The 22,725-nt window shown below is 47.6% G+C and overlaps 1 pseudogene; it reads right to left on the bottom strand.

Annotated features, from left to right (window-relative positions):
- Positions 1 to 7,196: 7,196 nt before the first annotated feature.
- Positions 7,197 to 22,430, bottom strand: LOC128584431 (leucine-rich repeat-containing protein 74B-like; annotated as a pseudogene).
- Between the last annotated feature and the right edge of the window lie 295 nt (positions 22,431 to 22,725).

The following is a 22,725-nucleotide window of genomic DNA, read 5'->3' on the forward strand; positions in this document are numbered from 1 at the left end:
GCCTCAGCCTTCCCAGTAGCTGGGACTATAGGCGCCCGCCACCACGCTGGCTATTTTTTTCTGTTTTTAGTAGAGATGAGGTCTTACTTTTGCTTAGCCTTGTCTGGAACTCCTGAGTTCAAGCAATCCACCCACCTCAACCTCCCAGAGTGCCAGGGTTACAGGGATGAGCCATCACGCTGGCCAATTAAAACTTTTTGATATTGAATTAATTTTGGGATTCTCCAGATGGGCCACTGGAATGTCTCCAAAGAATTTATTCTCTTTCCTTATATTATTAAAAAGAGAAATGTAAAACTTACGATTTACACAGGAAGCATTGTTAAATAAATGATTTTTTTTTAAAAGCAAGAGTTAGACCCTTTCTCTATTAAAAATAGAAAAATTAAGGGGAGAGCAGAGAGAGAAAGAGGGAGAGAAGGGTGGGGAAAAGAAGAGAGAGGGAAGGAGGGAGAGGGTGGGGTCTTGGTGTGTGCCACACCTTTTGGGGGCAAGACACGATTCTAAGAGGCACTTTACCTAACAAATGCAATCACTGTAACCTGGTTTCTTGTACCCTGAATGAATCCCCAACAATAAAAAAAAGAAAGAAAAATTAGCTGAGCATGGTGGTGGGTCCCAGGACACCATGGCACTCTAGCCTGGGCAACAGTGATACCCTGTCTCAAAAAAAAAAAAAACCCTGTATGATTAATCATGATTCGCATTGTACTTATGCAAAAAAATTGGACCATATTTAATGAAACTAAACTTACTTTACAAACAGATTAGTCTTATTTTGATTATCTTTGATAAAATGCAGATGACTGTAGGGAAAACATTCTATGTTTCAATAAAAGCTATTACGTAACACACCATTATGGGATGTCAGACTTTAAGCTTTTTCTTCTTGGTGAACTGGCTCCTGCCATTTGGTGCATTTCGTCGATAATTAACATTTCCAATTTTTCTCCCATCCTTCTCCCTTGGGGTCACGAAAATCTAAAATGACCATTTTCCTGAAGTCCTAACAAGCTAGAGCTGGACAACCTGACATACACTTCAGAGAAATCACAACAGATCACATATTGACAACCTTCATGCCCATTACCCTACAGGCCACTGGAAAATGTCACTAGGACATGAAATGGTATCAGTAGGAACATACCAAGTACAAACAAGGAATTCGTCAAGATTGTCACTGTCGCCCCCTACTCCAACTAAAAATGTTTCAAACCCAACATCTAGTGATCTTCTGAACTTACTTCCCTCTGAACTAAAAAATGTGGTTTATATTTGCTCCAGCCATTAACTTTTTCTTCTTTCTTAACGTTCCCATTAAGTACCTGTTTGCTTTCAACACAGAGAGGTCCAATTTAGATAAGAGCCCACCTACATCACTGCCTCCTAAAAGGAGACACAACTGCCTAATTGAAATATTTTCATGACTAATTCAATGAGATATTGAATTTTTTCTGCTTCTTCCAATTGATGTTCTTCTCTGCCTTTGCAGACTCAGCTACTAACATGATTCTACCCTACACAGCCATCAAACCAGCTTTTTCTTTTATTTTTAGACAGAGTCTCACTGTCTGTTGCCCAGGCTGAAGTGCAGTGGCCTGATCATAGCTCACTGCAACCTTGAATTCCTGGGTCAAGATCCTTCTGCCTCAGCCTCCAGAGTAGCTGGGTCAGTACCTGCACACCATCACACCTAGCTAATTTTTCTATTTTTCTGTAGAGGTGGGGGCTTGCTCTTGCTCAGGCTGTTCTTCAACTCCTGGTCTCCCAAAGTGCTAGGGTTACTGGTGTGAGGCACTGCACCTGGCCTAAACCAGCTTTTATGGTGTGAAATTTCTAAGGAAGTTCCAGAGAAGAAAATGAAGGAGTTAACACATACAATGTTGATATATTGACTAAGTAAAAGGCACTTGAAAAAACTGCGGGTGCTAGGCCGGGTGGCTAACACCTGTAATCCTAGCTCTCTGGGAGGCTGAGGCAGGGAGATTCCTTAAGCTCGTAAGTTGGAGACCAGCAAGAGTAAGACTCCGTCTCTAATAACAGCCAGGTATTGTGTTGTGGCAGGCACCTTTAGTCCCAGCTACTTGGGAGGCTGAGGCAAGAAAATTGCTTGAGCCCAAAAGTTTGAGGTTTCCGTGAGCCATGATGCCACAGTACTCTATCGGCAACAGAGTGAGACTTTGTCTCAAAAACAAAACAAAACAAAAATAAATAAAGAAATAAATAACTGCAGGTGCAGAAAGACCACTGTGACCTGATGCTGTTTCTTAAAAGCAGGAGATGAAGTTCCCATATGCGAAATGCTACATCCTTTTTTTTGTTTGTTTTTGGGACAGTCTCACTTTGTCTCCCAGGCTAGATAGAGTGCAGTGGTGTCAGCCTAGCTCACAGCAACCTCAGACTCCTGGACTCAAGCAATTTTCCTGCCTTAGCTTCCCAAGTAGCTGGGACTACAGGTGCTCCTCATGATGCTCAGCTAAGTTACCTATTTTTAGTAGAGAGGAGGTCTTGCTATTGCTCAGGTGCTCAAGCAATCCACCTACCTCGGCCTCTCAGAGGGCTAGGATTACAGGCATGAGCCACCGTGACCCCCTGGGGGGAAAAAAACTCTCCTCAAGTGTGAGAAGTGGAAATGAGAGAATTCTGTATACACCATGTTGAAATAACTCTTATCTTTTTTTTTTTTTTTGCAGTTTTTGGCTGGGGCTGGGTTTGAACCCACCACCTCCGGTATATGGGGCTGGCACCCATTCTTATCTTTTAAGTCTCCCACATAATTTAGCAATTTCTTCACTACTTAACTATTTTTTGTCCAATTCAATATGTAAGTAACCCACTGTATCTCCTTGATTGGGTTTTCATTTCCTTATACAGGCTTCTGTGCCATGTAAACTTGAATTAAATAAATTTATGTGCTTTCCTCCTATTTATCTATCCTATGTCAATTTAATTCTCAGGGCTGGCTGGGACCCTGAGTAGGGAATGACACTTTGCACCCCCCCCCCCCATTGGGGTAAACACAGGAGCAAGAATGGAAGGGCACTGGTTGCTTTGTCCAATGCCTGTAATCCTAGCACTTTGGAGGTCAAAGCAGGTGGATCACTTAAGCCCAGGTGTTCAAAGTTGCAGTGAGCTATGACCATGCCATTGTACTCCAGCTTGGGTGACACAGCAAGACTGTCTCTAAAACAAGAAAGAAAGAAAGGAAAGAATTGGAGGAAGGAGATGGTGGTGGATCTTGCAGAGCTAAGGGAGAGGGAATTTGTAACCAGCTCCATAAGCAAAAACACCTTTTTATAGTTCTCTTATGTTTCAAGTGCCCAGGCCAGCAAGATTACTGAGAACAGGGCGGCGCCTGTGGCTCAGTTGGTAAGGCGCCGACCCCATATACCAAGGGTGGCGAGTTCAAACCCAGCCCCGGCCAAACTGCAACCAAAAAATAGCTGGGCATTGTGGCGGGCGCCTGTAGCCCCAGCTACTTGGGAGGCTGAGGCAAGAGAATTGCTTAAGCCCAGGAGTTGGAGGTTGCTGTGAGCTGTGTGAGGCCACGGCACTCTGAGGGCCATAAAGTGAGACTCTGTCTCTACCAAAAAAAAAGATTACTGAGAACTTTGTAACTTTCTCTTGCACTGATGCATTCTCTTTGAGTTAGTCCCCCCAAAATGGTGGCATTTCCCTGCAACCAAAAGATAGTTATAAAGCCTTACACCCCCGCTTGAACAGAAACGAAGACAAGATAAGAGACACCTCACCACAGATGGTGCCTCTAGTTCAGTATACTACTACAATGTCCATTGGGGAGGGATTTTTCTGTCATTTTTGATTATATGATGTATGTAGTAACATGATTTCTCACCGCACTTGTGTGCTCTGTGCTCTCCTGAAACATATATTGATGTTCACTCCCTTCATGTTTTATCCATTTCACCTTCAAGAAAACTCCTGACTGGCTTGGCGCCTGTAGCTTAAGTGGCTAAGGCGCCTGCCACATACACCAGAGCTGGTGGGTTCGTATCCAGCCCGGGCCTGCCAAACAATGACAACTACAACCAAAAGAATGGCTGGGCATTGTGGCAGGTGCCTGTAGTCCCAGCTACTTGGGAGGCTGAGGCAAGAGAATCGCTTAAGCCTAAGAGTTGGAAGTTGCTGTGAGCTGTGATGCCACGGCATTCTACCCGCGACAGCTTGAGGCTCTGTCTTAAAAAAAAGAAAAAGAAAAGAAAACTCCTGACCCTGTTTATAGGGGAGGCAGATTTGAGAGAGACCATACCTCCCACCTCCTGGTTGTGTTCTCCGTGTTTCTTTCTTGACAATCCTCATTGACTCAGTAAATGGCTTTCTGTGTGCAACAGAAGGAACCCCCCTTGAAGGTTCTTTTTTTTTGTTTGTTTTTTTGAGACAGAGTCTTCACACTTCAGTAGAGTGCTATGGTGTCACAGCTTACAGCAACCTCAAACTCTTGGGCTTAAGTGGTTCTCTTGCTTCAGCCTCCCAAGTAGCTGGGACTGTAGGTTCCCCCCACAAAACCTGGCTATTTTATTTGTTGTAGTTGTCATCATTGTTGTTTGGCAGGCCCAGGCAGGATTCGAATCCGCCAGCCCCAGTGTATATGGCCAGGTTCTTAGCCATTGAGCTACAGGCACCGAGCCACCAGCTATTTTTGTTGTTGTAGTTGTCACTGTTGTTTGGCAAGCCTGGGCCAGGTTCGAACCTGCCAGCCTCAGTATATGTGGCCAGCGCCCTAACCACTGAGCAACTGGCACCAGGTCCCCTTGAAGGTTCTTTAGCAAACGGAGTGCATCAGTCCCTCTCCAGAAAAACCTTGGAAATCCTGATTCTGGAAATGCTGAGTGTCCTTTCATCAGGTGGATGGGTGAATGAGTCATTCTCTGGCCTACTGCAATAACTGTTTGTGGGGTCTCCTGGCTTCCTCTTCTTCTTTTTTTTTTTTTGAGACATAGTCTCACTATGTTGCCCTCGGTAGAATGCTGTAGCGTCACAGCTCACAGCAACCTCAAACTCTTGGCCTCAGCCTCCCAAATAGCTGGGATTACAGGCACCTGCTCCAACACCCAGCTATTTTTTGTTGCAGTGGTCATTATTGTTTAGCTGGTCCAGGCTGGGTTCGAACCCACCAGCGTGATGTTCACTGGAACTGTAACCACTGTGCTACTGGCACCCAGACGATCTTCTGGCTTCTATTCTCCCCCTCACTTCACACTGCTGCCATATTCTCCACTTAAAGGGCCAATCCCATCTTCATCTGTTGCTGGCAGGCTTCAGCCCAGTCCAGAAAGCCAGATTCCTTGGTCTGGTTGTGGTCACGCCAGCCCTGCCCAGAACCTCCAGTGTCACCCTCTATCACCACAGTCCCCACAAACATTCCAGTTCACAGGCCTGTTCTGCCCACCTCACCTTCTCGAGATTCTTTCCTCAAGAGTCTCTGCTTGAAGTTTCTTAGGAGGGAAATTATTCCCTCTCTCCCTCCCTGCTAAAGCTTACCAGCCATGTCCACATCATGTAACCACGCAAGATTCGGGTTACCCAGGGGCTTACGATGCTTACCAGCACAGGATACTGCCGTCAGCGCCAGGACAAGGTAGCTGAGCGGCTCTACAAGTATTCGCAGAAGCTTAAGCCTACAAAGCTCCTTCATGGTTACCAGCCGTTTGTAACTCCCGGCATCCCTGTAAAGCTCAGTAACGAGACTGGATTTTACAGGTGAACTTACGAAGCATAAATTACAGTAGTGCAGCATTTTTCCTATCACAGCCAACCAGGCAAGTCCAGTCCTGACATCTTCTGCCAACCAAGCACGACTTTCCACAGCTGTAAGTCCATAAAGGGACCATCCTTCCCGCTCAAAGTGATGACCAATCAGAGGGATGACTTCCAGGGCTCAAAGAAGATGGCCAATCGCGATAGGGGTTCTGGCCTTGGCCCCGCCCCCAAACGACCAGACCCAATGGAAGTGGCGAGGGCGGTAACCAATCAGGATGTGGCGCGCTGCGTGGCGGGTGACATTTGGGCGCCTGGCGTTGGACTGAGAGGAGGTGAGAGGGCGGCGTGCAGCCGGGACGACCATCATGGTAAGTCGGGTGCCCGCGGGCTGGGGCGGCCAAGGAGGGACGGCCAGGGCTTGGCAGACGTGGGGGACTGGCCCCGGCAGCGGCGCCACGTGGACTTGCCTGGCAGGCCTGTGCCCAGAGCGTTCAGGTCAGGGGCGGGCGCCCGCCCACGTGGCTGGTCAGACCTCCCTCTGCCCTCTCCCCGGCCTGTCCAGCAGTGGCAAGGAGTGGCCACCCTTCCTCCCTTAGCAACACCAGGTCCAATTTCTCCCTGTGATGCTGTGAGGTCTTGGGCTCAAGCGATTCTCTTGCCTCAGCCTCCCAAGTAGCTGAGACTGTTTTTTGAGATGAGGTCTCGCTCTTGCTGTTCTCAGAACTCGTGAGCTTAGGCAATCCACCCGCCGCAGCCTCTATATACAAGTTTTTACATTGACATATATCATTTCCCTACAGTGGAATTGTTGGGTCACAGGGTAATTCTATGTTTTATCTTTTAAGGAACTGGCAGAAGGCTCAGCACCAGTAGCTTAGAGTGCCAGCCACATTCACCGGAGCTTGGCAGGTTTGAATCCAGCCCGGGCCAAAAAATAGCTGGGCGTTGTGCCTGTAGTCCCGGCTACTTGGGAAGCTGAGGCAAGAGAATCGCTTGGGTCCAGGAGTTTGAGGTTGCTGTGAGCTGTGACGCCATGGTGCTCTACCCAGGGCGACAGCTTGAGATTGTCTTAAAAAAAAAAAAAAGAAAAGGAACTGGCAGAAAAGCCATGTGATTTTTGGATCCCACTTTCCCCAGTTAACATTAATTATGTGTATTTTCATGAATTGTTAAATGTTTTCTGAGCACGTGGCTTTTCATGTTTGCAGAGTTCCAACCTTAGTCAACAGATCCCCTGGTATTTGGATATTTCAAACTTTCATTATCATAAGCAGCATTTTGATAAACATGAATCTTATTTATCCCTGGTTATTTCTGCAGAGTAGATTACTGGAATGATCGGATCAAAGGACAAGGGAGTTTTAAGGCCCTTGGTGTGTAATACACCTTTGAAATAGGTTGTACCAGTTTGCTTTTGATGAGTAGTTTGGGGATGCCAGTTGTACATCTCTTCATATTTTAATAGTCTCCCAAGGTCACCAGAATATGAACCTCTGGAGGGCAGGGACTTGTTTGGGTATCTTTAACCCTGTGCCCAGCTCCATGTGCAGCGTGCAGTCAGGGCTTGTGTTACATGAATGAATGAGAACAGATGAAGACCTGGATTGGTGCAGGGACAGAGGGACAGGAAGTGCAGGTGTCTGAGTCATCATGAAGGCGAGCTCCATAGGACTTAGCACCCAGCTGACGAGGGACTCAGCACAGACACAAGTGGTCACAAGGCATCATGAGTCAAAGAGTGCTCAATGTACAAGTTGAAGTGGCTGGCAGCAGGAAATGAGAAGCTACACTCCAAAGTCATTTAGAGGCTGGTGCTGGTAGGGACAGTCTGAAGACTGGCCCCAACTCTTTTTCATACCCTGCTCTAGGAGCACCAGTCTTTATGCAAAGTCCTGGAACTGAGCTAACAAGGTCATCAAACTCTGCGTTCACCTGGATATCCTGGGGAGAAATCCATTACAAGGCAGTACATTATTATGCTCTGAGAACTTGACTATTTTTACTTCACACACACACACACAGGTCTCAGAAAAACTCATCTGGGTGCCTTCTCTCCTGTGGATGACAGATTCTCCAAACTATTAACATAGAGAAGGGGTCCAGGCACAGTGGTTTCATGCCTGTAATCCCAGCACTTTGGGAGACCAAGGCAGGAGGATCACTTGAGGCTGGGAGTTCAAAGACTAGCCTTGGCAACATAGCAACACCCTGTCTCTACCAGAAAATTAAAAAATTAGCTGGGTGTGGTGGTGTGTGCCTGCAGTCCCAACTACTTGGGAGGCTGAGGCAGGAGGATTGCTTGAGCCCCGGAATTGAAAGTTGCAGTGAGCTATGATGGCACAACAGTGCAGTAAGGACATTTAACATCCATTGGCCCAACCCTTAAGGACTGGCTCTGTATGTATACATTTCTGCAATGACTCAAGTCTAGGTTGAAATCAGGGTTAGAATAAGCACTGATTTGTAATTAGACTTTTTTTTTTTTTTTTTTTTGAGACAGTGTCTAACTATGTCGCGCTTGGAAGAGTGCTGTTGTATCACAGCTACAGCAACATCAAACTCTTGGGCTTAAGCGATTCTCTTGCCTCAGCCTTCCAAGTAGCTGGGACTACAGGTGCCTGCCATTAACACCTGGCTGTTTTTTGTTGTTGTTGTTGCAGTTATAGTTGTTTGGCAGGCCCAGGCAGCGTTCGAACTTGCCAGCTCGGTGTGCGTGGCCAGCTCCCTAACCACGGAGTTATGGGTGCCAAGCTTGGACATTTCTTTTAATAATTCTAATTTGGAACTCTATAATGAATGACTATGTAAGAGTGAATTTCTCTATATTACAAAGCAAAATTGAGTGAACAGGGGCCCTGATCTCCCTCACAGCCACTGCACTGAGTCTTACAGCACCACAGTGCCCCTGCAGGCAGCACCAGGGATGTGAGGAGAGAAGGGCAGCCTTGGACACAGAGAACCTGCAAATCTGAACATTAGTGAACAGTGTGCATCACGCCCCTAAGCCCTACCTGTTCTCTGTCAGCCAAAGAAGAACCCAGGCAGAGACTAAGGTGAGACCAGGGCAGAACTACCAGTCCAGAGGGAGCGGAATGGGAGAGGCCTTTACCTGTGTTCAGTCCTGTGCCACATGGTGTATCTGGGCAGGGCACTTTATTTCTCTGACCCTCCCCTCCGCTTCTTCCTCTAAAATGGAGATCATGATCCATCACAGGACTGCTGGGAGGATCAGAGATGAGGTTTAAAAGCGCTTACAGAGAAATCCAGTAGTTCCAGTGCAGTTCATCTGTTCTCATTCATGTGACACAAGCCCTGACTGCATGCTGCACATGGAGCTGGGCACAGGGTTAAAGGCCGGGCATTCTGTCCAGCAGGGACACCTTCTGGGCTCCTAGTCCACCATCACAAATGAGGAGTCCCTCCTCCCGGTTCATGCTGTCTGCGGGCTCCCTGGGCTGAGCAGGTAGCAGGTGAGGCTGCTGAGAGAGAGGGATGGGGAGGATGCTGACTGATAGAGACACAGCAGTCACAGCCCTCTCCTTAGAGAGCTCGTCTGCCGTGGGGAGGGCAGGGAAAACACACAGTGTGACGTGGGTGTCGTGGCTCACATCTGCAATCCTAACACTCTGGGAGGCTGAGGCGGGTGGGTCCCTTGAGCTCAGGAGTTTGAGAACAACCTGAGCAAGAGTGAGACCCTGTCTCTACTAAAAAATAAATGGAAGAACCAGCTAAGTGTTGTGGCAGGTGCCTGTACCAGCTACTTGGGTGGCAGGAGTTTGAGGTTGCTGTGAGCTATGATGCCATTGCACCCTACCTGGGGCAACAAGTGAGACTCTATATCCAAAAACAAAACAAAACAAAACAAAAAAAGAAAAGAGAAGGCACAGTGTGATTCATGTAAGTGCAATGATAGAGTGTGCACCAAGTCCACCTGGGAGATTTCAGGAAAAGGAAAATCAAGAAAACTTAACAGTGGCCCACAATAGCAGTTGTCAACCACATGGGTAATAATAAAACCTAGGTCTGTAAACTCAAGCTGACTTATTGCCTGTATAACTAGGAGTTGTTAAACATTTCGGACGGGTACTGATTATTAGATGTAGACAAAGACAGGCTGGGCATGGTGCCAGGAACTATAGTTATAGCTACTTGGGAGGCCAAAATGAGAGGATCCCTTCAACACAGGAGTCAAGGGTGCAATGAGCTGTGATGGTGCCACAACACTCAAACCTGGGTAACTTAGACTCCATCTCTTAAAAACACCCCCCCCCCAAACAAACAAACCACAAAAACCAGACACTAGAATTGAGAGAAATCACTGTTAGATTTATTCGGAATCAAGCTTGAGATGTAGGGTGAGGCTGAGCATCAGGAAGAAAAGCAGCAGAAGCAAGAGGTTAAAATTGCTACCGTGTGTGTGTGTGTGTGTGTGTGTATCTGTGTGTGTGAGAGAGAGAGAGAGAGAGAGAGTAGGTGAGTGTGTCTGTGGAGAGTGCTCGCGAGCGCATGTGTTTGCATACTTGGAAGCAACTTGGGGTGAGAGCAATGAACTTGGAAGAGGGGGGCTGGTAGAGCCCAGATCCCGTGACATGCTGTGGATGACACACTGAGAAGCTAGGATTTATGCTGAGGGGATCAAACCCCGTGAGTTTGAAGCAGAGAGTGCAGCAGGCATGTCTCTGGTTTAGAATGATCTCTGGCTGGCAGGTGGGAAGGAAGGACCAGAACCAGGAAACTAGCAGGTTACTAGAGCCCAAGTGGAGAAGTGAGAAGAAAAAAGACCCAGTACCCAGAGCACCCTGGGAAAGGGAAGGGTGGGGTGAGCTCTAAGCCCCACCTCCGACTTGGGGAGAAGGAGCCCCCCACCAAGAGGCAGCCCACAGAGGGAGGTGGGCTTCCAGCAGGGGTAGGGTCTGTGGGTGTGAGAGCTATGGCAGGAGCCTGGGGAAGGCTGGGGGCGGAGAGCTAAGAGCCAGGCAGAGCCAGAGGCCTCCTCCAGAGCTGCAATAGTACCCCCAGCACATGCTGAGGTCACAGTGTTCCCTGGGACCCACTCCACCCTGGCCTGGCTCCCTCCCTTTCTTATCTTTAGCTCTCAGTCTTGCTCAGCTCTCCCTCCCCACCTGCAAGTCTGGAAGAAGGGAACCCTGCTGGGCACACATAGGTCTGGGCAGAGGCCAGCACTACCCCTGACTGACCCTGGGGTCCAGCAAGGCAAGAGGAAGGGCAGGGGGGAAGATGCAGGTGACACAGAACAGGGTGTCCTGGCAGAGGAAGGGCAGCAAGCAGTATGGGGGAGCAGGAGGGACAGATGGGGGAGCAGAAGGGTCAGGACAGGGATGGGAGGGAATGGCACCAGGAGTAAGTGGTCATAAGAGAAAGCCAGGAGGCTCCCTCCCGGAGACCCAGGTCTGGGCTTTGGAGCCTGTGTGTAACCACTGCACCCAGGCAGGGGGAGGGAGAATGTCACGTGGGAGGGACCTGTGTGGAGAGGCACTGGGAGGTCTGTGCCCTCCAGGCTAGCACTCACAACAAAAATCCTCAGTGTCTGGTTGACCCTGAGGCCCAGGCCAGGCTCAGGGCTCCCATGGCAGAGATTCGGTTATTGCTGCAACAAAAAACACGTACTCTGTGCTACCTTCCACATAGATGTGCAGAGCTGACTGCCCCCAGGGTCCCCAGCAGAACCTGGAGGAGCCCCTCCCACACCAGCCATGTGCTGAGTGAGGTATTGCACAGGTCCACCTGTCAGTGCACTGCCTTGCCCCATCCAGACTAGGCTCCCTTTCTGAGAGGGAGGGAATCTCTTATGGAGTCTCTACCTCACGGGCCCTCTGCCCTGCTACCCAAGCTCCACAGAAGACGCTTTATGCACATGTTTGTGATTCCCAGCCACCTGCATGTACTGCAGGAATTACAAGTCCCAATGTATAAATGAGGAATTCGGGAGCAACGGAGCTGGGTGTTCTGGAATTGCAGCTCAAGTCCCATCACAGGTAGACTGTGGTAGGTCCAGAAATTAAAGCAAACAGTGGCAAGATCCCAGAATCCTTGGTCTCTAGGGTGACACCCCTGTCTCCTCACCTCATGTTTAGTTCCTCCAAAACGTTGTTGGCCTTGAGGGCCTTGCCCACTGCAGAGGCTCCAGGATCTCCAAAGCCATTGTATGAGATGTCTAAGACTTTGAGGAAGATGTTTGCCTAGAACATCAAAGAGCAAAGCCAGGGGACCATATGTGATGGTGGAAAAGGCCAGGGGGCCTCAGCCTCATGGCCCCAGGTACAGAGCACTCAACATAGTACAGGAGAGCAGAGGTTCCAAGGAAGAACCAGGAGAGTGCTACAAAGGCCCCCAGTACCAGTGCTTGAGTGACAATGACCAGGAGAGAGATGCATACGACCCTCAGAGACAGGGAGGAGTCTGGCAACCATCATCAGGACCAGTGATCATCTGCCTCCCTCGTACACTGTGCACAGGGCTTTAGCTTCCAGCCCTTCTGTCCTGGCTGCCTCTCTGGTCCTTGCCCTCTGACTGTGCAGGTCCAGAGAGATGCCTATACTTAGTCAAAGCCTGAAATGAGTCTTTTAATTTCATTGATTTCTCATGATAACTTTTTTTTTTTTTTTAGAGACACAGTCTCACTTTATGGCCCTCGATAGAGTGCCATGGCATCACACAGCTCACAGCAACCTCCAACTCCTGGGCTTAAGCGATTCTCTTGCCTCAGCCTCCCGAGCAGCTGGGACCACAGGCGCCTGCCACAATGCCCAGCCATTTTTTGGTTGCAGTTCAGCCGGGGCTGGGTTTGAACCTGCCACCCTTGGTATATGGGGCCGGCGCCTTTACCGACTGAGCCACAGGTGCCGCCCTCTCATGATAACTTTTAATAATTTTAACTGCCCTCAGTTAATCTCCAGGGCCAGTTCTCACAGGCTGCTGCCATACCACTCCAAGCTGCTTGACACAGAACAGCTATTCTGAAACTTTTCAGACTAGGCAATTCTCCCGGGGTGACCATTACAGTGCAGATGCATGGGCATACCCCCAAGAATTTGGTTCAACAGGTTCAGAATGCAGGAATTTGTATTCCTATCTCAGGATCCCAGGTGATTCATATTCTTGATCGCAGCATTTCGGGGGGGCAGGTAGGAGTACATATTCCTGAGAAAGACAGCTGGTGCAAAGGCCCTGGGGCACAAGAGTGATGAGCTTGAGGAATCCCACCAGGTCTTCTACAGCACTTAGAAGAAAATCTTTGTACCTTTTTGCCATGATTTGCAGCTCTGTGGCTCCCTCTGGCCTCTCCACCCCACAGCGTGACCACCGTCCCCAGCTTACTAGCCTAATCATACTGATGTCCGTCAGTCTGGGGAACAGGCCTGCAAGCTCACTGCTCCTCTGCGTGAGACACTCTCCCTCTGGTCTGGCCTCCACATTTCCACTTCAATGTCCCTTTTTCCTAGAGGCATTCCTAGCCAGTCCTTGAAAGCAGGGAGTCCCCATTCATCTCTAGAAACATGCATTTTTATTATTTTTCTCTTTTAGAGACAGGGTCTTGCTCTGTCACCTGGGCTAGAATGCAGTGGCATCATCAAAACTACTGAAACCTCAAACTCCTGAGATCATGAGATCCTCTTGCCTCAGCCTTCCAAGTAGCTGGGACTACAGGTGCCTGTCACCACACATGGATAATTTTCCTATTTTTTTGTAGAGACTGTATCTATCTGGCATAGGCTCGTCTTGAACTTCTGACCGCAAGTGATCCACCCACCTTGGCCTCTCCAAATGGTGGGATTAAAGGACACCACACCCAGCCCTCATTTGTTTCTTCTGTAGCACCAACAATTACTGAGAATGATCTTGTTAACATGTGTTCCTTGAGGTCAGGGATCTTGTTCTGTTCAAACCTGGATTCCTGAGTAGCTAAGTCAGTGCCCAGGGCATACAGCAATGGTCAGTGAGATTATCTGTGAAAAGAACTGAGAGTTCTGTGGGGCTGGAAACAGGAGGAGTGACCAAGGTGGGATGTGGGGAGGAGCAGAGCATGGATGCTCTTTCGCGAGCACTCAGCACTATCCCACGGACCCCCACCCACCCCTGTCCGAGGAAGATGAACTTTTGAGTTCCATGAGGGCCCTGGGTGGGTGTTACCTGCTTCGTCATTCAGCTGGTTATAACTCAGGTCCAGGGATCTCAGGCCTGTGTGGGCCAGCAGGAGTTCAGCAAGATGCTGGGCCGCCTGCTCCTCCAGCCCGTTCCCTGACAGTTGAATCTTCTGCACAGCTGGGTTCCCTGCAAGGGTGGCACAGAGGGCCTGGGCGCCTGCTGCTCCCAGCTGGTTCTCTGACAGGTCGACATCTGGCTGCCAGCACCATTCCTCAGTTAGGGGGATCCAAAACCAGACACCACCCTCCCCTTCCTCCATCCCCCAAACCTCCAGGCCCAAGGCAGGGGAGAGGGCTTTGTAGTCACACTGTCCTGGGGTTGTGTGACCCTGCCACACAATGTCTGGGTCCCCTCTGGCCCCTGATTTCCCTCTCCCTGTGTGTCCACCCATTTCTCTCTCAAAAGGTGTTTTGGGCACAGCAGTGAATGCTGTGGTGGAGGGCCAGCCATCTAGCAGTGATAGAACCTGCCGCAGAAGCTCTCACTGTCCCATCACAGGGACTGGCAGTAATAGCCCAGGTGGTGGTATACGGAGCACTTACGTGGGCCAGTCACGGTGCTGACTACTTCACATGCCCAGGTTCATTTAATGCCCACTACAACCCCAAGTGCTAAGAGGTACTGTTGGGGCCATTTCACACATTGGAAACAGGTCAGTGAGGTTGGCCTGCTTGTTCAGATTGCCCCACTCTTGGGTGGCAGAGCTGCCATTTGGATCTAAGAGCCCCACTGAACTGCCCAGCCCCCTCCTCTCTGTGTGGAATGACTCCCCACCCTGCATTCAGGCATTTGGAGTCTACCATGTGCTGGGGTTGGAGTGCCAGCAAGGGAGAGCTGTAGCAGCAGCATAGGTTAGGAAGGGAGTGGCATCCTGCTTGGGCGCACAGCAGAGGGTCTAGCTCCACCCCATGTGCTCCGCCCAGTGATGAGGCCCCGCCCCATTCCGCAGCCAAGTCAGCAGGCCCCAGGTGAGAAAAGGAAAAGGAGGACTCAAGCCTCCCCACCTGCCCCAGGCTCAGCACCCACCACAGATGCTGCTACTCTTGCTCAGGGCAACCGCCAGGGCCTCTGCTGCAGCTCCACAGAGCCCATCGTCCCCAAGGTCCAGCCTCTTGACATAGGGATTGAAGGCCAATGAGGAAGCCAGAGCCAGGACCCCCTGGGATGGAGCAGGACACAGCAGGCCACTGTCCTGTCTCGTGCTCCCAGGGCCCAGCCCACTCTGTCCTCTAACTGGAAACCCCTCCCTTTCCCTCACTAGAACACTCCCTTCTCCTAGGTTGTATCCAGGTCTCACCTCCTCCAGCTCTGATGTGGGGATGGGACACACTGGCCACAGGGGAAGGCTGAGGAGGTGGTCTCAGGGCGGGGTGCTCCTATGGCTGCTGTCTCCTGGGTACTCCCCCTCTAAGCCTGGCCTCAGTGTCCCTGCAGTGGTACCTGGGGCCCCAGGCCACGGTGCCGCAGGTTCAGCTCCGGGGCACTCCCTTGGTGCAAAAAGCAGGACATAGGACAACACCATGGGCTTGGCAAGACCTCAGGTAGAGGGTGTCCCTGCCCGGTTCTCCACAGACATCGGGGCCTGGAAGGATTCAGGACGAATGTTGACTCCTTCACAAGCCAGGCCCTGCCTCCTCTCCGACCCTCTGCCACCATCTGGTCTGTGTTACCCCTCTCAAGAGGCATTTCTTCCTGTGTTAGTTGGGACTATTGCCCCCATATTGCAGGGGAGGACCCAGAAGCTCAAAGACAGCAAATCTTCTCTTCAAAGGCACACAGCTACTCCCAGCTAATCCTAGCAGAGAAGTAAGACCCAGTCTGTCTGACACCAGAGTGCCTGCTGTGTCTATGACTCTGAACTGCAGAACACAAATGTTTTATCAACACTTTATAGAGAGAAGTACCTGAAAGAATTCTAAATTCTATACATCCACTGTCTTAGTCTTCCCTGTGCACTGGGAAGGCCCAGCTCTGATCCCATTTCAGGACAGGTCACCCCTTGGTACACTGTCTAGTTGGTTTTTTTTTTCTTTTTTTTTATTGTTGGGGATTCATTGAGGGTACAATAAGCCAGTTACACTGATTGCAATTGTTAGGTAAAGTCCCTCTTGCAATAATGTCTTGCCCCCATAAAATGTGACACACACTAAGGCCCCACCCTCCTCCCTCCATCCCTCTTTCTGCTTCCCCCCCCATAACCTTAATTGTCATTAATTGTCCTCATATCAAGATTGAGTACATAGGATTCATGCTTCTCCATTTTTGTGAAGCTTTACTAAGAATAATGTCTTCCACTTCCATCCAGGTTAATACGAAGGATGTAAAGTCTCCATTTTTTTTAATGGCTGAATAGTATTCCATGGTATACATATACCACAGCTTGTTAATCCATTCCTGGGTTGGTGGGCATTTAGGCTGTTTCCACATTTTGGCAATGGTAAATTGAGCTGCAATAAACAGTCTAGTACAAGTGTCCTTATGATAAAAGGATTTTTTTCCTTCTGGGTAGATGCCCAGTAATGGGATTGCAGGATCGAATGGGAGGTCTAGGTTGAGTGCTTTGAGGTTTCTCCATACTTCCTTCCAGAAAGGTTGTACTAGTTTGCAGTCCCACCAGCAGTGTAAAAGTGTTCCCTTCTCTCCACATCCACGCCAGCATCTGCAGTTTTGAGATTTTGTGATGTGGGCCATTCTCACTGGGGTTAGATGATATCTCAGGGTTGTTTTGATTTGCATTTCTCTAATATATAGAGATGATGAACATTTTTTCATGTGTTTGTTAGCCATTCGTCTGTCGTCTTTAGAGAAAGTTCTATTCATGTCTCTTGCCCATTGATATAAGGGATTGTTGGCTTTTTTCATGTGGATTAATTTGAGTTCTCTATAGATCCTGGTTATCAAGCTTTTGTCTGATTGAAAATATGCAAATATCCTTTCCCATTGTGTAGGTTGTCTCTTTGCTTTGGTTATTGTCTCCTTAGCTGTACAGAAGCTTTTCAGTTTAATGAAGTCCCATTTGTTTATTTTTGTTGTTGTTGCCATTGTCATGGCAGTCTTCTTCATGAAGTCTTCCCCCAGGCCAATATCTTCCAGTGTTTTTCCTATGCTTTCTTTGAGGATTTTTATTGTTTCATGCCTTAAATTTAAGTCCTTTATCCATCTTGAATCAATTTTTGTGAGTGGGGAAAGGTGTGGGTCCAGTTTCAGTCTTTTACATGTAGACATCCAGTTCTCCCAACACCATTTATTGAATAGGGAGTCTTTCCCCCAAGGTAAGTTCTTGTTTGGTTTATCAAAGATTAGGTTGGTTGTAAGATGTTAGTTTCATTTCTTGGTGTTCAATTCGATTCCAAGTGTCTATGTCTCTGTTTTTGTGCCAGTACCATGCTGTCTTGAGCACTATGGCTTTGTAGTACAGACTAAAATCTGGTATGCTGATGCCCCCAGCTTTATTTTTGTTACTAAGAACTGCCTTAGCTATACGGGGTTTTTTCCGGTTCCATACAAAACGCAGAATCATTTTTTCCAAATCTTGAAAGTACGATGTAGGTACTTTGATAGGAATGGCATTGAATAGGTAGATTGCTTTGGGAAGTATAGACATTTTAACAATGTTGATTCTTCCCATCCATGAGCATGGTATGTTCTTCCATTTGTTAATATCCTCTGCTATTTCCTTTCTGAGGATTTCATAGTTTTCTTTATAGAGGTCCTTCACCTCCTTCGTTAGGTATATTCCTAGGTATTTCATTTTCTTTGAAACTATGGTGAAGGGAGTTGTGTCCTTAATTAGCTTCTCATCTTGACTGTTATTGGTGTATACAAAGGCTACTGACTTGTGGACATTGATTTTATATCCTGAAACATTACTGTATTTTCTGATGACTTCTAGGAGTCTTGTGGTTGACTCTTTGGGGTTCTCTAAGTATAAGATCATGTCGTCAGCAAAGAGGGAGAGTTTGACCTCCTCTGCTCCCATTTGGATTCCCTTGATTTCCTTGTCTTGCCTAATTGTATTGGCTAGAACTTCCAGCACTATGTTGAATAGTAAAGGTGACAGAGGACAACCTTGTCTGGTTCCAGTTCTAAGAGGAAAAGCTTTCAGTTTTACTCCATTCAGTAAAATATTGGCTGTGGGTTTGTCATAGATAGCTTCAATCAGTTTTAGAAATGTGCCACCTATGCCTATACTCTTCAGTGTTCTAATTAGAAAAGGATGCTGGATTTTATCAAATGCTTTTTCTGCATCTATTGAGAGGATCATGTGATCTTTATTTTTGCCTCTGTTAATATGGTGGATAACGTTTATGGACTTGCGTATGTTAAACCAGCCTTGCATCCCTGGGATGAAGCCTACTTGATCATGATGAATGACTTTTTTGATGATAAGCTGTAATCTATTGGCTAGGATTTTGTTGAGAATTTTTCCATCTATATTCATGAGTGAGATTGGTCTGAAATTCTCCTTTTTGTTTGCGTCTTTTCCTGGTTTTGGTATCAGGGTGATGTTTGCTTCATAGAATGTGTTGGGGAAGATTCCTTCTTCCTCAATTTTTTGGAATAATTTCTGCAGTACAGGAATAAGCTCTTCCTTGAAGGTTTGATAGAATTCTGGAGTGAAGCCATCTGGACCAGGGCATTTTTTAGTTGGAAGCTTTTTTATTGTTTCTTTGATCTCAGTGCTTGAAATTGGTCTGTTCAGGAGGTCTATTTCTTCCTGGCTAAGTCTAGGGAGAGGGTGTGATTCCAAATATTGATCCATTTCCTTCACATTGTCAAATTTCTGGGCATACAGTTTCTGGTAGTATTCAGAGATGATCTCTTGTATCTCTGTGGGATCAGTTGTTATTTCCCCTTTATCGTTTCTGATTGAGGTTACTAGAGATTTTACTTTTCTATTTCTCGTTAGTCTGGCCAATGGTTTATCTATTTTATTTATTTTTTCAAAAAACCAACTCCTTGTTTCATTAATTTTCTGAATGATTCTTTTGTTTTCAATTTCATTGATCTCTGATTTGATTTTGGATATTTCTTTTCTTCTACTGGGTTTTGGCTTAGATTGTTCTTCTTTTTCCAATTCCATAAGATCTCTTGTGAGATTGTTGATGTGCTCTCTTTCTGTTTTTCGAATGTAGGCATCTAAAGCGATGAATTTTCCTCTCAAAACTGCTTTTGCAGTATCCCACAGGTTTTGGTAGCTTGTGTCTTCATTGTTGTTATGCTCAAGGAAGTTAATGATTTCCTGTTTTATTTCTTCCTTCACCCATCTGTTATTCAACAGAAGATTGTTTAATTTCCATGCCTTTGGGTGGGGTTGAGCATTTTTGTTAGAGTTGAGTTCCATCTTTAGTGCCTTATGGTCTGAAAAGATACAAGGTAAAATTTCAATTCTTTTGATTCTGTTGATATTTGTTTTGTGTCCCAGGATATGATCAATTTTGGAGAATGTTCCATGGGGTGATGAGAAGAATGTATATTCTTTATCTTTGGGGTGGAGTGTTCTATATACGTCTATCAAGCATAGTTGGTCTAGGGTCTCATTTAAATCTCTTACATCTTTGTTTAATTTCTGTTTAGAGGATCTGTCCAGCTCTGTAAGAGGTGTGTTAAAGTCCCCTGTTATGATGGTATTATCAGATATCATATTGCTCAGACTGAGTAAGGTCTGCTTCAAGAATCTGGGAGCATTTAAATTGGGTGCATAAATATTTAGAATTGAAATGTCTTCTTGTTGTAGTTTTCCCTTGACCAATATAAAGTGACCATCTTTGTCTTTTTTGACTTTAGTTGCTTTAAATCCACATGTATCTGAAAATAAGATTGCAACTCCTCTTTTCTTTTGAATTCCATTTGCCTGAAAAATTGTCTTCCAACCCTTGACTCGGAGCTTTAATTTGTCTTTTGAAGCCAGGTGTGTTTCTTGCAGACAGCAAATGGATGGCTTGTGTTTTTTAATCCAGTCAGCCAATCTATGTCTCTTCAGTGGGGAATTCAAGCCATTAACATTTATTGAGATAATTGATAAGTGTGGTAGTATTCTATTCGTCTTATTTGGTGAGAGTCCATTGCTTAGTTTTATCTTTTGCATCAGTGTGGAGGTTAGGCTCTGTCCTTTCATTTCTGAGTTCTTACTTTGCTGCTGATCCATTGTGGTGGTCAGTGTGCAGAACAGGTTGAAGTATTTCCTGTAGAGCTGGTCTTGTTGTGGCGAATTTCCTCAATGTTTGTATATCCGTAAATGATTTGATTTCTCCGTCAATTTTGAAGCTTAGCTTAGCAGGGTACAGAATTCTGGGCTGAAAATTGTTCTGTTTAAGTAGATTAAAGGTAGATGACCATTGTCTTCTTGCTTGGAAAGTTTCATTAGAGAAGTCTGTGGTAACTCTGATGGATTTGCCCCTGTAGGTCAACTGGCGCTTACTCCTGGCAGCTTGCAGAATCTTTTCTTTTGTCTTGACTTTGGACAGGTTCATCACAATGTGTCTTGGAGAAGCTCGGTTAGAGTTGAGGCGACCCGGGGTCCGATATCCCTCTGAAAGCAGTGTGTCAGAATCTTTGGTGATGTTTGGGAAATTTTCTTTTATAATATTCTCTAGTATGGCTTCCATTCCTCTGGGGCATTCTTCTTCCCCTTCTGGAATTCCTATAACTCGTATGTTGGAACACTTCATAAAGTCCCATAATTCTGACAGTGAACGTTCTGCTTTCTCTCTCTTCTTTTCTGCCTCTTTTACTGTCTGAGTTATCTCAAGAACTTTGTCTTCTACCTCTGAAATTCTTTCTTCTGCATGGTCTAACCTGTTGCTGATACTTTCCATTGCATCTTTAAGTTCCCTAATTGACTGTTTCAGTTCCTTCAGGTCTGCTATATCCTTTTTATATTCTTCATATCGTTCATCTCTTATTTGATTCTGTTTTTGGATTTCCTTTTGGTTATTTTCCACTTTATTAGCAATTTCCTTCATTGTTTCCATCATTTCTTTCATTGTTTTCAACATGTGTATTCTAAATTCCCTTTCTGTCATTCCTAACATTTCTATACTGGTGGAATCATCTGCAGTAGCTACCTCATGGTCCCTTGGTGGGGTTGTTCTAGACTGGTTCTTCATGTTGCCTGGAGTTTTCTGCTGATTCTTCCTCATGAGTGATTTCTTTTATCTGTTTGCTTGCCCTAATTTTCCTTTCACTTCCTCTTGCTCTTTAAGTTCTTGTGCCTGTGGAAGTTGTGGGCAGGTTTAGACGGATTGAACACACGCGACCACTTGCCGGTTTTCCACGGATTTAGTCTTCCTCTTGGGGTCCAGAAGTCTCTCGCTGACTCCCTGTATCCTCATAGGAGTGATGATAGGCAGTTCCCACCAGCCAGAGACGCCTGGAGTCCTATCTCCCCAGACTCACGGTGCCCAGATGCAAGGAAGCTGTTACTCGGCTGCCATCTTGCTCCGCCTCTGTCTAGTTGGTTTTAATATCTTCCTTCCTTCCTCTGTCTCTTCCTCCCTCTCTCCCTGTCTAGTTGGTTTTAATGTGATTGATTCTTTATTTTTTCTTTTTTCCTTCCTTCCGCCCTCCCTCCTTTTTTTTTTTTTTTTTTTACCTCCCTCTGTAGAGTGTTGTAGCGTCACAGCTAACAGTAACCTCAAACTCTTGGGCTCAAGAGATCCTTTTGCTTCAAGCCTCCCGAGTAGCTGGGACCACAGATTCCCGCCATGATTTCAGGTATGTTTTTCTATTTTTAGTGGAGAAGGGTCTAGCTCTTGCTCAGGCTAGCTTTGAAGTCCTGAGCTCAAGCAATCCACCCGCCTCGGCCTGCCAGAGTGCTGGGATTACCGGCGTGAGCCACCGCGCTCGGCCTTAACTTCACCTCGGAAGCAAGTTCTAATGGTCGAACACCTGATGCCCCAAGAGCACTGCGTGCAGGACACAGGGCTGCGGGGACTACCATGAAGACGCCCCACAAAGGGGTGGGCTCCCTGCTGGACAGGGCTCCCCTGCCCGCCTCCCTCCACTCCTGCTGGAGAAGCCCCCAAGGTGAGGAGACAGGTCTGGTCCCCCTACCGGGGCACCTTCAGTCTCCAGGTCGGAGTCCGAAATCGTGTCTGAACCTTCCTCGGCCTGCGGGACCTCTGCTGGACGTCTGGTCGCCGCCCCCGCCTCCTCTTTCAACTCTTCATTCTCCCCGTACTTCTCGCGGGGACTCCTCACGGTTACGCCCATTTCGCAATGCTGAGCTCTGAGATCCTCACAGCGCGGCGCCGCAGCTCGAGCGCTGCCCGGGGATGTGGGCGGAGTCTCCACTTGTACTGACCAATCGAACGTGGCGAACAGCGACTGACGCGCCGCAGGCTATAGCGACGCGCTCCGCGGGGCGGTCGCCAGGAGAAGGTGGTGTGTCTGCTGCGGCAGAAACTGCTGAAGGCCTACGCTGAACTGGAGCCTCCTCCCCACCAATGAGGACCGGAGCGTGCACGCGCAGCGGACTCCACGCTGGGCCCCTGGCGGACGTTTACTCTCCCAGCCGCCCATGAATCTCCAGCGTTGACCCTCTTTCACCGACTGGGAAACAGGTCTGGCCCAGAGCTTGTGCTTTACTGTCCGCACTTGTGAGCTAGGGAGTGTGAGCCTCTGCAGGAGGGTCTGGGGAACCTCACAGAGCTGGGTCTCCGTCTTCTCCGGAGCCAGAGTCACACTGTCTGGGGCCCTCAGTTCTTGGGTCTTTGCACACGCGGTTCCCTCCACCTGAAACGTACCGCCCACGTTTTGTCTGCTTGTTGAACTTGAGAATCTGCAAGTGTCAGCCAGAGGTCACTTCTTCCTGAAGCTTTCCTTGGCCCCTCTTCT

This window comes from Nycticebus coucang, chromosome 4 (assembly GCF_027406575.1).
Source record: "Nycticebus coucang isolate mNycCou1 chromosome 4, mNycCou1.pri, whole genome shotgun sequence".
In the NCBI taxonomy this organism is placed as follows: domain Eukaryota; kingdom Metazoa; phylum Chordata; class Mammalia; order Primates; family Lorisidae; genus Nycticebus; species Nycticebus coucang.